General features: G+C 42.1%; 1 protein-coding gene across 1 annotated transcript in view; it reads left to right on the top strand.

The window, feature by feature from the left end:
- SNTG2 (syntrophin gamma 2) overlaps nucleotides 1-14069 on the top strand; it is a 480514-nt gene that overhangs the window by 89738 nt on the left and 376707 nt on the right. The gene's annotated exons all lie outside the window — the stretch shown is intronic.

Below are 14069 nucleotides of genomic sequence, written 5' to 3'. Positions count from 1 at the left end.
TGAATATCTTCAGAGCCCAGGTGGATGACAACTCTTCTAAGGGTACGGCTTCACTACCTGCTGTATCGGCGGGTAGCAATCGATTTATCCGGGATAGATATATTGCATCTTGTTAAGACGCGATATATCGATCCCCGAACGCGCTCACCGTCGACTCCGGAACTCCATCAGAGCGAGCGGCGGTAGCGCAGTCAACGGGTGAGCCGCGGCCGTCGATCCCGCGCCGTGTGGACCCCAGGTAATTCGATCTAAGATACTTCGACTTCAGCTATGCTATTCGCGTAGCTGAAGTTGCGTATCTTAGATCAATTTCCCCCCCCTCCCCCCCAGTGTAGACCAGCCCTAAGTTAGCTCAGGATCTCATGACTGATTTGGCATTCAGGAGGCAATTGTAGGAGGTTTCTAGTTCAATGACATGAAGCTGATCAAACTCTGGGCCTTCATGATGGGATTGTGACTTTGCTCAGAAAGGGTGTCTCCATGCATAATGGATGTTATGGAAGAAAGCACAGTGTTATTTGTTGGAGATGACTGGCCTGCTGTGCTCACATCACTGATGGAGCAGTAGGGATAGGAAGGATCCTAAGCACAAAACCTATTATACACATACTACTTCTGTCTGCCTAGGTAATGTAATTAGGGGATTGAAATGTAGATTTGGGCAAAATCTAGTTCACCTTGCTCATACAAGTAGTGCCTTATTTTAAGGGCCCTGCTTGAATGAGTAAGGGAAAAACTTAATCTAAGGTGGAGAGAATTTAGGTGTCATCTCTGACTTGCTTTGTCATATGGGTATATCCATTCAGAACATAATCTTGAGGTATCCAAGAAAACAACCTGCCAGTGACACTATGCATAGTTCTGAGGAAAGGATCTTCTTTTCTCATTTTAGCATCTGAGTTTGAAAAGTTCTGAGGATTATCTGAGCATTTTCAAAATTTAATGTCAGGATGACTGTGATAAAAGGATGAGATAGTAGAAAATAAGAGACATTTGTGTCAATAATTGAACGAGATTGCCCAAAGTAATTACTGTATTCTTCGCTTATGTGATTCTTCGCTTATGTGATTTTTTTAAAAATCTTTTTATGTAAAATTCATTGTGTCTATAAGTAAGTGCATGTATTTGATTTTCTGTCTCTTTTACCCCTTGAGTGATATGCCCATGGCATGTGCAAGTTTATGCCTTTTATTGTTTGTCCAATCTTTTCAATACAGGAATAGACTTTACATTTTATAGCCTGCAGCCATATACTGGATGACTAGGGTACTCCAAAGGTTAGCCCTTCATCATAAAAACGTTGTTTTTTGTTTCTCTTCTGAGCCTTAAAGAAATACTAATGAAAGTTGCTTTTTCTGTTATGGGAATTTTGTGTTCATTTACATTTCAGTGCTGAAAATGAAAATAGGTAAAGAGAGCTGCAGAAAGGAGGGCAAATTGTTAAATGTACTCACTGTTCTTTGATACTTAAGAATATCCCATCACGTCTGTTAGTATTGACCTTGGGCCAGATTCTGCAGCATGCTGAGTGCCACTAGCTGTCATTGACTCCAGGGTGAATGCTGAGTGTTCACCACACAGTAGTGGATAAGGAGAGTCTATAGTTAATAGTCAATTTAATTTTAAATATTAACATGCTATGAAAATGATGGTAAGGTATGGTCTCCTTTTACCTTCAGTGATCTGATTCATTTCTGATCAGTTTATTGAAAATTTTCTTCACTAATAAAACTAAAATTATTCAAGAACACCACAACCTGAATAAAACTCATTAAAAATAAAAACTCCATACTCTTGGACTTTAGTGTACAAACACACTGAGTGGCACATGTACACCAGAGAAATATTAATAATAAAAACAGCATTCTCAGAAATAAACTATTTTAATCACTCCTGAAATAGAGAGAAAATAGGAAGAGAAGAGAAATATAGAAAAGAGTAAGTAAATCATGAACATGAATTTAATTTACATTGTTATGCTCATACAAAGCACACGGGATCTTTATAGAGGAAGGTAAATACACAGCATTTATTGAGAATACCACAGTTAGCATACGCTTTTTAGACACACACACACACACACACACACACACACACACACACACACACACACACACACACACACACACACACACACACACTCTCTCTCTCTCTCTCTCTCTCTCTCTCTCTCTCTCTCTCTCTCTCTCTCTCTCTCTCTCTCTCTCTCTCTCTCTCTCTCTCTCTCTCTCTCTCTCTCTCTCTCTCTCTCTCTCTCTCTCTCTCTCTCTCTCTCTCTCTCTCTCTCTCTCTCTCTCTCTCTCTCTCTCTCTCTCCCCCTCCCTCCCTCCCCTGCCAGTGATGTTCATAGTTACCAGTCTGTTGTAGCTTGAATCAATCTAATGGCCAGTTAGATTGAGCACGAGTGTGGAGCTGGGTTCTGTCGGTCGCGATCCGATGCTCTGAGGCTTTGCAGGACTGAACCCAGCGTTTCATGGCAAAACACCCCAGCTTTATAGTTGTAAATTCTCATTTGAGTTCATGCATTTTGCAATGTCATTCTGTAATCATTAGTCCTTAAGTGGTGTTATCATTTGATGGTTATTGTCGGGCTTCCCATCGTTATCTCTTATTTGTTGTCTCGCCTTCGGGGGTGCCTGCCTCACCTCTGAGGTCGTCAATGCTGCTAACATATTTTAACATCGGATACAATGGATGTTTTCTGATTGTCTCCTGGTCTTTCCAAGTCTCTTACTTCTTCTTGACCATCTGGACATTTGTGATGGCTTTCACTCCTTATCTTTTTCTGATGCATGCATTCCTCATTTACACAAACAATCTCTTACAGAAACCCAAAGGTATACAGACAGCAGTATTGTATATTCAGCAGTATACATTGTAAATCAAGCCTTGCTAAATCTTATAACTAAAACAATTCACATTGGGGCTTCAGGCCCTCAACATTCCTCTAATCTTCTTATCATAGATACAATAGAGAATCCTGTCTCTTACTTCCTAATTTGTAATACATATAGGAAACCATAGTAGCTTTATAACTTATTCTAAAACAAAAGGCTGACCATAATCACTCATAAGGATTGTTCTGGTCTGTCATTCCTTTCTGCTTGTCAAAAGGGGTGGCTGACAGGATGAAATTAAATCATACATTAATTCTCATAGTACGTTATAAAATCCAGCTCCTACAACATTCTCTGTTGTATTTATGATTGCTGTGAAATCCTCCAAAATCTCATAAGACTGTTTTAAAATAATCATTCATGCAGTACATTAGCTCTTCAAAAGATACCATTTCATCTGAGAGTTTGAACTAATTTCATGGTGTTCATGGGAATCGAACTTCCAGTCTGTGCAAGAATAACCTTTTTGAAGAACTTAAGTAGTACTACCATAGCTAATGATCTCTCCTTCTGCAACTGGGAAAGATAATTAATTTTGATAAAATTGGCAATTGAAGTACATCAGATTCTCATTAACTGAGTGTATGTCTACATTAGAAATGTAAGTTGATCTATTTTTACTGCGGTGGTGAATGTCCACACCACCCTTCTTGGGTCGGTGGTGCGTGTCCTCACCAGGAGCACTTCCACTGGCCTAAGAAGGGCAGTGTGGGGAGCTGAGAGCTCAGGCTCCTGGCAGGCTGCCCTCCTCCCTGTTCTCCCCCAGGAGTGGGGGAAATGGCCTAGGACTTCTCCCCTCCCTGTTCCCACCAGGAGCTGGGGGAAGCCGCCGGGGCTTCTTGTACCAGCACCCAGCAGATTCCAGCTGCCAAGCTCTCCAGGGGAGCTGGGAGCAGCTCATGCCGTGAAATTGACAAGACCGCCAACAGCCCAGATAAGGGCTGCAATGCCTACACAGACACTGTGTTGCCCTAGCTATACTAACCTAGGCCTTACACCTCTCATGGAGGTGGAGTTGTTATGTTGGTGTAGTAGGGCACTTACATCGATGGGAGGAAGGCTGTAGTGTAGACACTGACATTATTAGGTCGACATAAGCTGCCTTATGTTGATCTACCTGTGTCATGTAAATAATCCAGGGGCACCTCAATGGTCAGCCTGTAATACTAATAAGGTGGCTGACTCATCCTGAAATAAACCTTATTTAAGTAAATGGGTTTGGGATCAGGTCCTAGGACAATAGCCAGTTTAGAAAAAAAATAATATACTTAAGTAAAATATTATGCTGGTTAGAAAGATACTCACTGTATGTCACCTTTTATTTGGTCTTAATTTCTTCTTCTTTGAAGCTTTATTTGGCACTACTCTATTAAATATCAGATCATCTATCCCTTTCCTAATGGTTCCTAACATTCTGGTAGGTGCAAGCTCAGAGGAAGAGTTTGAAAAGTCTCCGTATATTCAGTGAAGAATAGTAAACTGAATATTAAGTAAACATCGACCTGATGATGATGTAGGAAGGGAGGGAAGCATAACAGCATATGGTTGTGTAGTACAATGGGGTAGATGGGAAGTGATGCTTAGAGAGAGGGAGATTCCATTCTAAAGCATCTATGGTATGAGTAAACATTCACAGTGCTGATTGGTATTTTGAATTACAACAAATGCAGAAAATGTGCATATCTCTTATTTTAATGGATGTTTCATTTTATTCATTGCTTTTAGTAGGCATCATCTGTTTCATTATTTGTTGTTCTCTAATCCTGAAAACATAATGCCCATACCATATGTTGTGGTGTTTGTATTCAAACAATATGGAGACAAAAGATTTTTATACTTTGCCTCATACTGATTTCTGTCCTATTTTGTTTTACTGTAAGAAGCAGAGATTAATCTGTGGAGACTTTAAGAATAAAGTCCAATCCTGATGAGGGAATTTGTAATATAATGCATTTTATGCTGTTATTCAGAACACTTGAGTGGAATGATTGTAGTCTTTTGCACTGAGCATTCCTATTAATGAAGAAATATAAATAAATATTTTGTCAGGGCTGACTACATGAGGATAAAGTGCAAATTCAGAGCCACATTGAAAGATGATGGAAGCTGGTTCTTAGAGACAAGTGAGTTTATGGACAAAGAATACAGGCATGCCAGAAGCAGGCACTGGATGACAGGGGCTGAATACCTCGATAAATTGCCCAGTAGTGTTCATTTCCTTTTAAGCATCTGGCACCAGCCACTGTTGGAAGATAGGATACTGGGCTAGATAGACCATTGGTCTGACTCAGTATGGCCATTCATGTTCATGAATGTTTGTGATGAGCTAAATTATCTTGCTTGTCCAAGTATGCACTCGTATCTATGAGAACCAAATGGTTAGTAATTCTTGCCTACAACTCCTAAAATATGTTGTTGTCTAGCTGAAGCAGAGCAAGATGGTTTGGAGTCAGGTTAGGGTAGAATGCTAACGACAAATGAAAGACCAAAACATTAGTGGAGCTTTAGAAAATGTCCTCCTTCCCGTTGAAAACGCCCTGGTATTTTATTGAATGTGCAACAGACGCAATAAACCCAAATCTGTAGTTGCTTTTGAAGATTTAATGATGTCACTAATATGACCAGTTATTTTGAATAAAGCTTTAGAAGCAATTAAAAATATGATGCACTCTTCCTTAAACAAATAGAGTATTTTCATTTGAATTTTGTGCTTCCCTTAGCTTTGGGACCTTTTCTGACAGCATGAGAGAAGTTGTTCACTTTGGTACTTTTTAAAATTAATTTTGTTGTCTTAATTGAAATGGTATTTGCATTTTTATAAGATCTTAGCATGATATATTTCCTTAATATGGTGTCATAAGATTTCATACTTTGGGATGGTGTATGATTGTTGCCTCACAGAACATTCTTATAAACAAGATGTTTAATCTCAGTTAACACTTTATATAAATTTTTAAATGTACTCAAGTAAATAATTTACCTGCCTTACTCCAAAATATTACAATTCCAATCACTTTATTTCAACTTCTTCCCCCTCTTTAAGATGCATTCTGAAATGGAAGGTTCTTAGTACACCTTTTGGCTCTGGTACCAAGAATAAATGGTAATGAAAATGCTTTATAATGAATGGTTAAGGGACAAGGAATTGATACCCTCCCCCCCCATACACTTCTCTCTTCTTCTAAAAAATTAAACGCATTGGACTCAATCCTTCCTGTGCTGAGCTCACCCTGAACACAGTGGAGTGGAAGCAGCAAAGGTGGCTCTAAACCAAGGGTTATCAACCTTTTTCTTTCTGAGTCACCCCCCCCCGCCCCCCCCCCCTCTGCCATGCTTTAAGCACTCCATGGCCAGCACAGGAGAGGGGAGCCTTGAGGCTCCAGGCTTCAGCTGCCAGGTGTGTGGGGGCCCTCGGGCATAGGTGTATTTTGATTTCTATTTTGGAGGGGCAGGGCCTGGTGCAGTTCGGGCCAGCTCTGCACGGTAGGGCCGCAGGAGGGAGTGCCACCTCCACCCCCTCGCTCACCTCAGCAGGCCACACTATCTGGGTTGTGGGGGCACAACCAAAAATTGTAACTCAAAGGGGGGGCTCAGCTCAAAAATCTAAAAAACGCTCCGAGTGCAGGCAGGGGTTAGCTAGGAGCTGTGTGCGGGGGGAGGGGTGGCTTGGGGTTCTGTGTGGGCGGCGGGTAGCTAGGGGTTCGGTGTGGGTAAGGGGGTAGCTCAGGGGTAGCTAGGGGCTGTGTGGCCTCCCTGCGGTTGCTACTCGCTGAGGGCTTTACTGGCCCCAGAGCTGGGTCCCCCCACCTATGCAGCTCTTAGTGGCCGTGAACAGTGAAAGGGGGCTGAGAGTTGAGGAGCAGCTGCAGCCCCAGGCTCTAGCAGCAGCAGACAGGGAGGGTCACAGCTGCCTGCTCCATGGCACCAGCTAGAGCAGCAGCTGCCTCGCAGTGCCCGGCTTCGGCTTCCCACTTCTGACCTGGCCAGGTGTTGGGGCCTTGTGCAGTGGGAGAAGAGGAGGGGTGTGTGTGTGTGTAGCTGCCTCCAGGACTGCCCGTTCTGGTTAAGACACTGTAGTTTGGGCAAGCAACCCCCACCCCGCTCTCTTCCAACTCTGCCCATGGGTTTGAAGCTTCTGCCCCTCAAACCAGCTTGCAGCCCCCCAGTTGAGAACCACTGGTCTAAATGAGGATGATTCTTGGGGCACAAGTCAGAGCAGCTACAGACAAACAAATGAATAGGAAGTGGGGAAAGAGCTGGAGGGGATTGTTGGAAAGGAACTTTGTTTCCTTTGGTCCAAGTGGAGTGAGACTGAAGTGAAGAAACAGAGAGGAAGCAGGAAAGAGTGGGAGCAAGTAGCAAGTCAGCAGACAAGAGAATGTCCCAAAGCAAAAACCTCTAGAAAGCATACGCCCCTGACATCATAATAGTTCAATGTTGCTTGCTGAGATTGCTTCAGTAGCTGTTTCCCTTGGCTTATGTTAGGGTTACCATTCCCCCGGATTCCCCCGGACATGTCCGGCTTTTTGAGCTAAAAATAGCGTCCGGGGGGAATTTGTAAATGTCCGGACTCCCCTCCCCCCCCCCCCCATGCAGAGCGCGCGCGGCTAAGAGGGCAGCCGGCCGGATGGTGCCACTTACATGGGGCTCCAACAGCCAGAGAGAGCCCCTCCTCCCCCCTGCAGCAGAGCTCACTCCCTCCCTCCCTCCCTGCATTCGCAGATCGCCTCCGGCAGTCTGGAGCTCCTCCCCCACTGCTGCCCAGCCTGCCGGGACGAGCAGCTCAGGCCGTTCCTGAGCAAGTTCACAGAGACATTAGGTGAAGGCCAACAACAAGGGGGCCAAGGGGGCGGAGAAGGGGCAGGGAGGTTCTGGAGGGGGCAGTCAAGAGACGGGGGGGGGGTCGGGAATTCAGGGGGGGGCTTTCTGGGGGTGGGGGTGTGGATAAGGTTTTGGGCGGTCAGGGTACAGGTAGGGGGTAGGGTCCTGGGGGGCATTTAGGGGGGGGGTCTTAGGAGGGGGCAGTTAGGGGACAAGGAACAGGGAGGCTTAGGTAGGGGCTGGGGTTCTGGAGGGCAGTTAGGAGCAGGGGTCCCAGGAGGAGGCAGTCAGGGGACAAGGAGCGGGGGGGAGGGTTGAGAGTTCTGGGGGGGGCTGTCAGGGGGTGGGGAGTGGTTGGATGGGGCGTGGGAGTCCCGGGGGTCTGTCTGGGGGTGGGGGTGTGGATAAGGGTTGGGGCAGTCAGGGTACAGGTAGGGGGTAGGGTCCTGGGGGGCATTTAGGGGGGGGGTCTTAGGAGGGGGCAGTCAGGGGACAAGAGACAGGGAGGCTTTGATGCCCTGGCTGACAGTGTTAAATATATTAGGGGTGTGATTAGGGTCGCTGGACCAATGGATAAAATGGTGTGGACTATAATGAAGTCTCATGAGCATGAGAGTGAGAATCAAGTCCTCCCAGTGGAGCATGGAGAGGAGGTAGAGGAGACTGTTTGTGATGATCATGGTGAGGAGATTTTATCTATCTTACCGATGGTTTTTACAAGGGACACTTTTAATGATTTAACTATGGAAAGTTTTAATCCAGATTTTAAGTATTTAAGTACATTTGATGATCCATATGTTAGCGAATCGGGATATCTTAATGCTCATTTAGTTAATGGGTCTAGTTTATTAAATAGTTTTAGACCAAGTACTGATTTTAATAGGGATTGTAATAAGGATCTTAACAGTACTGGTAGTAATATAAATATATTAGAAAGTAGTTCGTGGAAGGATGGGGTTTTTTATTTAGAGTATCCCGTTGATAGTTTTAATTGTCCAATATGTCCCCAGATATTACCAACATTTGGTAAATGGGCCAAACACATTAATGTGGTTCATAAAAGTAAAGCCATACGAGTTGTATGTAGTAAATGTGGAAAATCTTCTCAATATCATAATATAGCTTGCCACTACCCCAAGTGCATACCCAAGAAGGCGGATACCCCAATGAAGAGCCATATGTGCTCGGTCTGTGGGCTTGGTTTTCATACTAGATCTGGATTGAGCCAACACTGTAGACATAGACACCCTGCTGTGAGGAATGAGCAAAGAAAAGAAGATATGGCTGCTAAAAGTAAGATCAAAGAGGGATCGACTAGATCTCGTATATGGACCAAAGATGAGGTTGCGCAGCTTATACAGTTGGAAAGGAAATATATTGGGAAAAGGAATATAAATAAATGTATTGAGAGCGAGATGAGGACCAAAACGAATAAACAAATATCAGATAAAAGACGAGAATTAGCAAAGAAGAAGTTAGTGGTAACAGGAGATAGGGAGGAAGTGACTGAGGTAGAGGATATTAGAGTAAATATATTAGAAATTCCGCCCCCAAGAGAGAGGATTTTCCCACTAAAAGGACATCCAGAAGTGGATTTAGTGGAGAAAATATGTAAACGGGGAAAACAAAGTAGGGAGGGAAGAGAAATAATAAATAGTTTAGGGGAAATTGAAGGATTATTAAAGGAGGATTTAACAAAAGCTCTCGGATGGGCAATGTTGGAAAAATTATGTTATTCATTAGTAGAGGGAAAGGACCCTAGAAATGAAAGTCAAATAGAGTTGAGGAATAAAGGAAAAGGGAAGATGAGAAAGGAGGTGAGAAGGAAGCAATTTAATGCAATTAGGAGATATGCTACAAAGAAAGCTAAGTATAAATTCTATCAACAATTATTTGATAAGGATAGAAGAAGATTGACTCGCATTATAATGGGAGAGCCAGATAAGGCTAAGTGTGCTATCCCTATGAAAGAAATTGAGGAATACTATGTGAATATTTTGGGAACAATTGGACATGGTAATATGATAGGGTGGCCATCATCCACAGAGAATGCGGATAATGATATATTAATGAGTCCGATCTCTGTGGATGAGATTAGAATAGCTTTAAGAGAAATAAGAAAAGATAGTGCTCCTGGCCCAGATAAAGTAAAAGTGAGCAATTTGTGGGATATTTTTAATTTAGACTCCTTAATACTTACAAAAATTTTTAATATATGGTTTCTAAATAGACAGGTACCAGATGAATTTAAGAAAAATAGAACGATTTTAATACCAAAGACACAAGATGAGGAGGAAATGAAGAAGTTAACATCTTGGAGACCATTGACAATTGGGTCAGTTTGGATTAGAATCTATACCAAAATATTAGCAAAAAGACTGGTGGAAACAGTTAAGATATGTAGTAGACAAAAAGGGTTTATATCCGCCCCTGGGTGTGAGGAAAATATTGCTATATTAGATAATTTGATTAAAGGGGCTAAACGAAATGGGAATGAAATTGCAATAGTGTTCGTAGATCTGGCTAAAGCTTTTGATTCTGTGGGACACGGACATATAATAGCCGGGTTGAGAAGATTTGGTATAGATGAACATTTTATAGATATTATTAGGGACCTTTATGATAATTGCACAACTAGGGTATGGGTGGGTGATGAAGTTACTGAGTCTATTTTAATTAGGAGGGGGGTCAAGCAGGGTCACCCGTTGTCCCCAATTTTGTTTAATATTGCTATGGATCCCCTTTTAACTAGATTAGAAGTAGAAGGAAGTGGTTTTTATGTTAAGGGCAATGGTGTCACGTCATTGGCTTTTGCCGATGATGTGGCAATTTTAAGCAGCTCATATAAAGGAATGATTAAAAATTTGGGTATCTTAGAGGAGTTTTGTAAAAATACTAATCTCTCGGTTAATGTGAAGAAAACGAAAGGCTTTCATATTTTAACTAAGCATAAAACCTATGTAGTTAATCCTAAGGATAATTGGCAGATAGGGTCAGAGGAGATTGAATATGTTCAACCAGGGGATTTTGAAAAATATTTAGGAGCTAGAATAGATCCCTGGATAGGTGTAGGGGGACCGGTACTTAAAGAAAAATTGAAAGATTGGAGTGAGAATTTAATTAAGGCCCCATTAAAACCGGCCCAAAAAATATTAATTTTACAGACATATATTTTACCGAAGCTATTTTATAATCTTCTTTTAATAGAACCCCCTTTTAATCTTTTAAACGATCTTGATGTGTTAGTTAGAAAAATAGTTAAAGAGATTTTACATTTACCTCAGTGTACCACAGATGGGATATTTTATTCTAGAGGTAGGGATGGTGGTTTAGCTCTCACTAAGTTTGGTGTGCAAATCCCAAATATGTTAATTCGTAAATGGAGGAGACATATTGTCTCGAGAGATGATTGGATGGACCTATCTTATCTATATGCTGGAGAAAATCTTGTGGATAAAATATTGTCATTTAGTGCAGTAACATCTCATCCCAAGAAATGGAGGGAAGAGGAATTTTTAAGATGGTCGGAACTGAGATGTCAGGGAATAGGGATAAAATATTTTAAAAATGATTTAATTAGTAATTCGATTTTTAGAAACTCTAGTAAAGTTAAATTGTCAGCGTATATCGCAGCATTGCAGCTTAGGGCAAATATTTATCCTACTAGGGAGACATTAGCAAGAGGAAGAGGAGGTGTGAATGCTCTTTGTAGATGGTGCGGTAAAGTGCGGGAGACTGTTCCCCATATCTCAGGACAATGTTATAAGACTAAGAATGCTAGGATAAAAAGGCATAATAGAGTAGTGTCTGCAGTTGTAGATAAGGTTGGTAAATTAGGGTGGAAGACAATGATAGAGCCCCATTTGAGAAATAGTAAGGGTGAGTTAAGAAAGCCGGATATTATATTTATAAAAGGAGATACAGCAGTGGTGGTTGATGTTACAGTGCGATGGGAGGATAATGCCGGAAGTTTGGAACAAGCCCACAGTGAGAAGGTGGCTTATTATCTTGAGTTAGAGGAAGAAATTAAAAACTTAACGGGAGGTAAAAATATTCACTTCTTTGGTTTTGTGCTTGGGGCGCGTGGCAAGTGGAGTGAAGGTAATAATGATTTGTTACAATTATTGGGAATGGACAGAAGTAAAAATTTTAAGGAGAGTATATGTAGACTTGTTTTATATTCCACTATTGGTATGATGGCTATATTCAGTGACAGGTAAAGATCCCGGAGTTTCCATTCCGTGTATCTTGCCAAAACTAAATTTTAGCTATTTTGGTTTCCATGCTCTAAATTTTCAAATTTTTAATATTGTTTTGAACATTAATTTATTTAGTGTTATTTAATATCTGTCCTTCAATAGAATGGTTTTAATTATATAATAAATACTTATTAATGGATGAAATTCCAATTTAAATTATTAGTTTATTTTTTTTTTTAATTACTGGATGTGGATGCGGACTGGCCGCGTATAATAACCAGGAAAGGGCAGGTAGTCACGCCTGTACATAAATAGGGGGTGGAGTCCTGGGGGGCAGTTAGGGGCAGGGGTCCCAGGAGGGGGCAGTCAGGGGACAAGGAGCGGGGGGAGGGTTGGGGGTTCTGAGGGGGGGGAGGGGGAGGAGGGGCTAGGGCAGGATGGGGCGGGGCCAGGGCAGGATGGGGGCGGGGCTCCTCCCATCCTCTTTTTTGCTTGCTGAAATATGGTAACCCTACTTATGTTTCTACCCTGAGCTGGCTCAACCTTGGATTCTCCCTTCCCAGAGTCCACTGGACTTGGGTGGGTTTTGTGCTCTCCCCCCCCCCCCATTCAAGGGCATCTGTGATGCACAGTTCAAGGGTATTGGTGGGATACATGAATAGGCCACCCTGGCTCCCACTGGTGCTGCTGTGTCTGCTGAAACTGCTTCTGTAGCTGACTTGACACTGCCCCATATACAGTCAGTGACACACTGTAACCCTGAGTGCTTCTGTGCTGTTCAGCTTTGACTTAGAGCCCTGATACCAGCAGCATGTTCACAGCACAATGACCTCACCCTGCCTTCCACTAGCCTAGTTACTCCCTGCAGGGTGACACCAACAGCTCTCCAGTCCCCCAAAACCATCTCCCCTGCAGGGGCCATTCCCTATCATTGGACTTTCACAGAAGCTATTAGGTTTGCTGCCTCCAAAAAGACAGAGTATACACACCAGCCTGGTAGTTTAGCTACTTAGCTACTTCACCCTTCAGTTTGATACACAGTACTGAGATGGCTTTGTAATAAAACAAGAATAACTTTATTAACTGTTTAAAACAGACCTTTAAATGATAAGAACAGAAGACACAGATATGGTTACAAGTAAAGCAAAACACAACATGTATTCTAGTGACTAAAACTTTAGCAAGTTGCAATCTTTTGTCTAAGCAGGTTTCTCACCTATATTCAATTCCAGCTACTCTTGGTTTTCAGGCCAAAAGGATCTACTTTTCATGTGTTGAAAGGATGCCATTCCCCTTTGCTCCCCAAAGGATGCCAACATGGCTTTCTGCTTCTGTTTATATTTCCCAAAGTCTATTTTCTCTGTTTCAAGAGCCAGGAAAGCTTCCGGCAGGGAGGGGGTACAAGCTCCATCGAACATTGTGATCATTAAGCGGTCTTCTCCGCCAACTCCTCACTTATTTAGCTTGATGCTTTGTTTTGTTGATTAATATATGCTGGTGAGCATATATAAATATCCTATGAATAATAGGTATTATCTGCATCATATATATTAGTATGCATTAAGCACAAATATTATAGATGTTATATAGCCCAAATTGGCCTATGATTTTCATATAACTTGCTCACTTATGCTAAATATCTCATAACTTCTTGCATTCACTGAAGTAAGTTTTGGCTTGAGCAAATAAGAAAGCTGTCAAGATCATGACAGATGAATGTTTACCATAGCATCAGAAAGGGAATTACTCTCTCAGGTCTGTACTGGAATATCCCAAAGAAGAGAACAAGGCACGATTGTTCGACCCTAATACAGACCTAGAAGGTGCCTTCACACTCTTTGGTACCTGAAATGCATGTGTTCAAAACAAAGAGTTAAGTGGTACACCAATGGTACCAGAAAAAGAAGGTAGGAAGCTATATGTCATCTGAAACTTGATTTAACACCTTTCACTTTTGAACAGGTTGGGTATGAAAAAGATGACTCTAGGTATGTAACTTTGGGATCACATCTTCTGCATAAGGTGAATGTAACAACACTATACAAGACAGTTTCCAAGAGACTGGCATCATATAGAACCTTTTTCCTGTACTATATTATTACTGACTTCTAGCAATAAACTTGACTGACATTGGTTATTTGGTCTCTTGAAT

Source organism: Emys orbicularis, chromosome 3, assembly GCF_028017835.1.
Source record: "Emys orbicularis isolate rEmyOrb1 chromosome 3, rEmyOrb1.hap1, whole genome shotgun sequence".
NCBI lineage: Eukaryota > Metazoa > Chordata > Testudines > Emydidae > Emys > Emys orbicularis.
The sequence above is the reverse complement of the archived record's forward strand: the minus strand, read 5'-3'. Positions and strand labels throughout refer to the sequence as shown.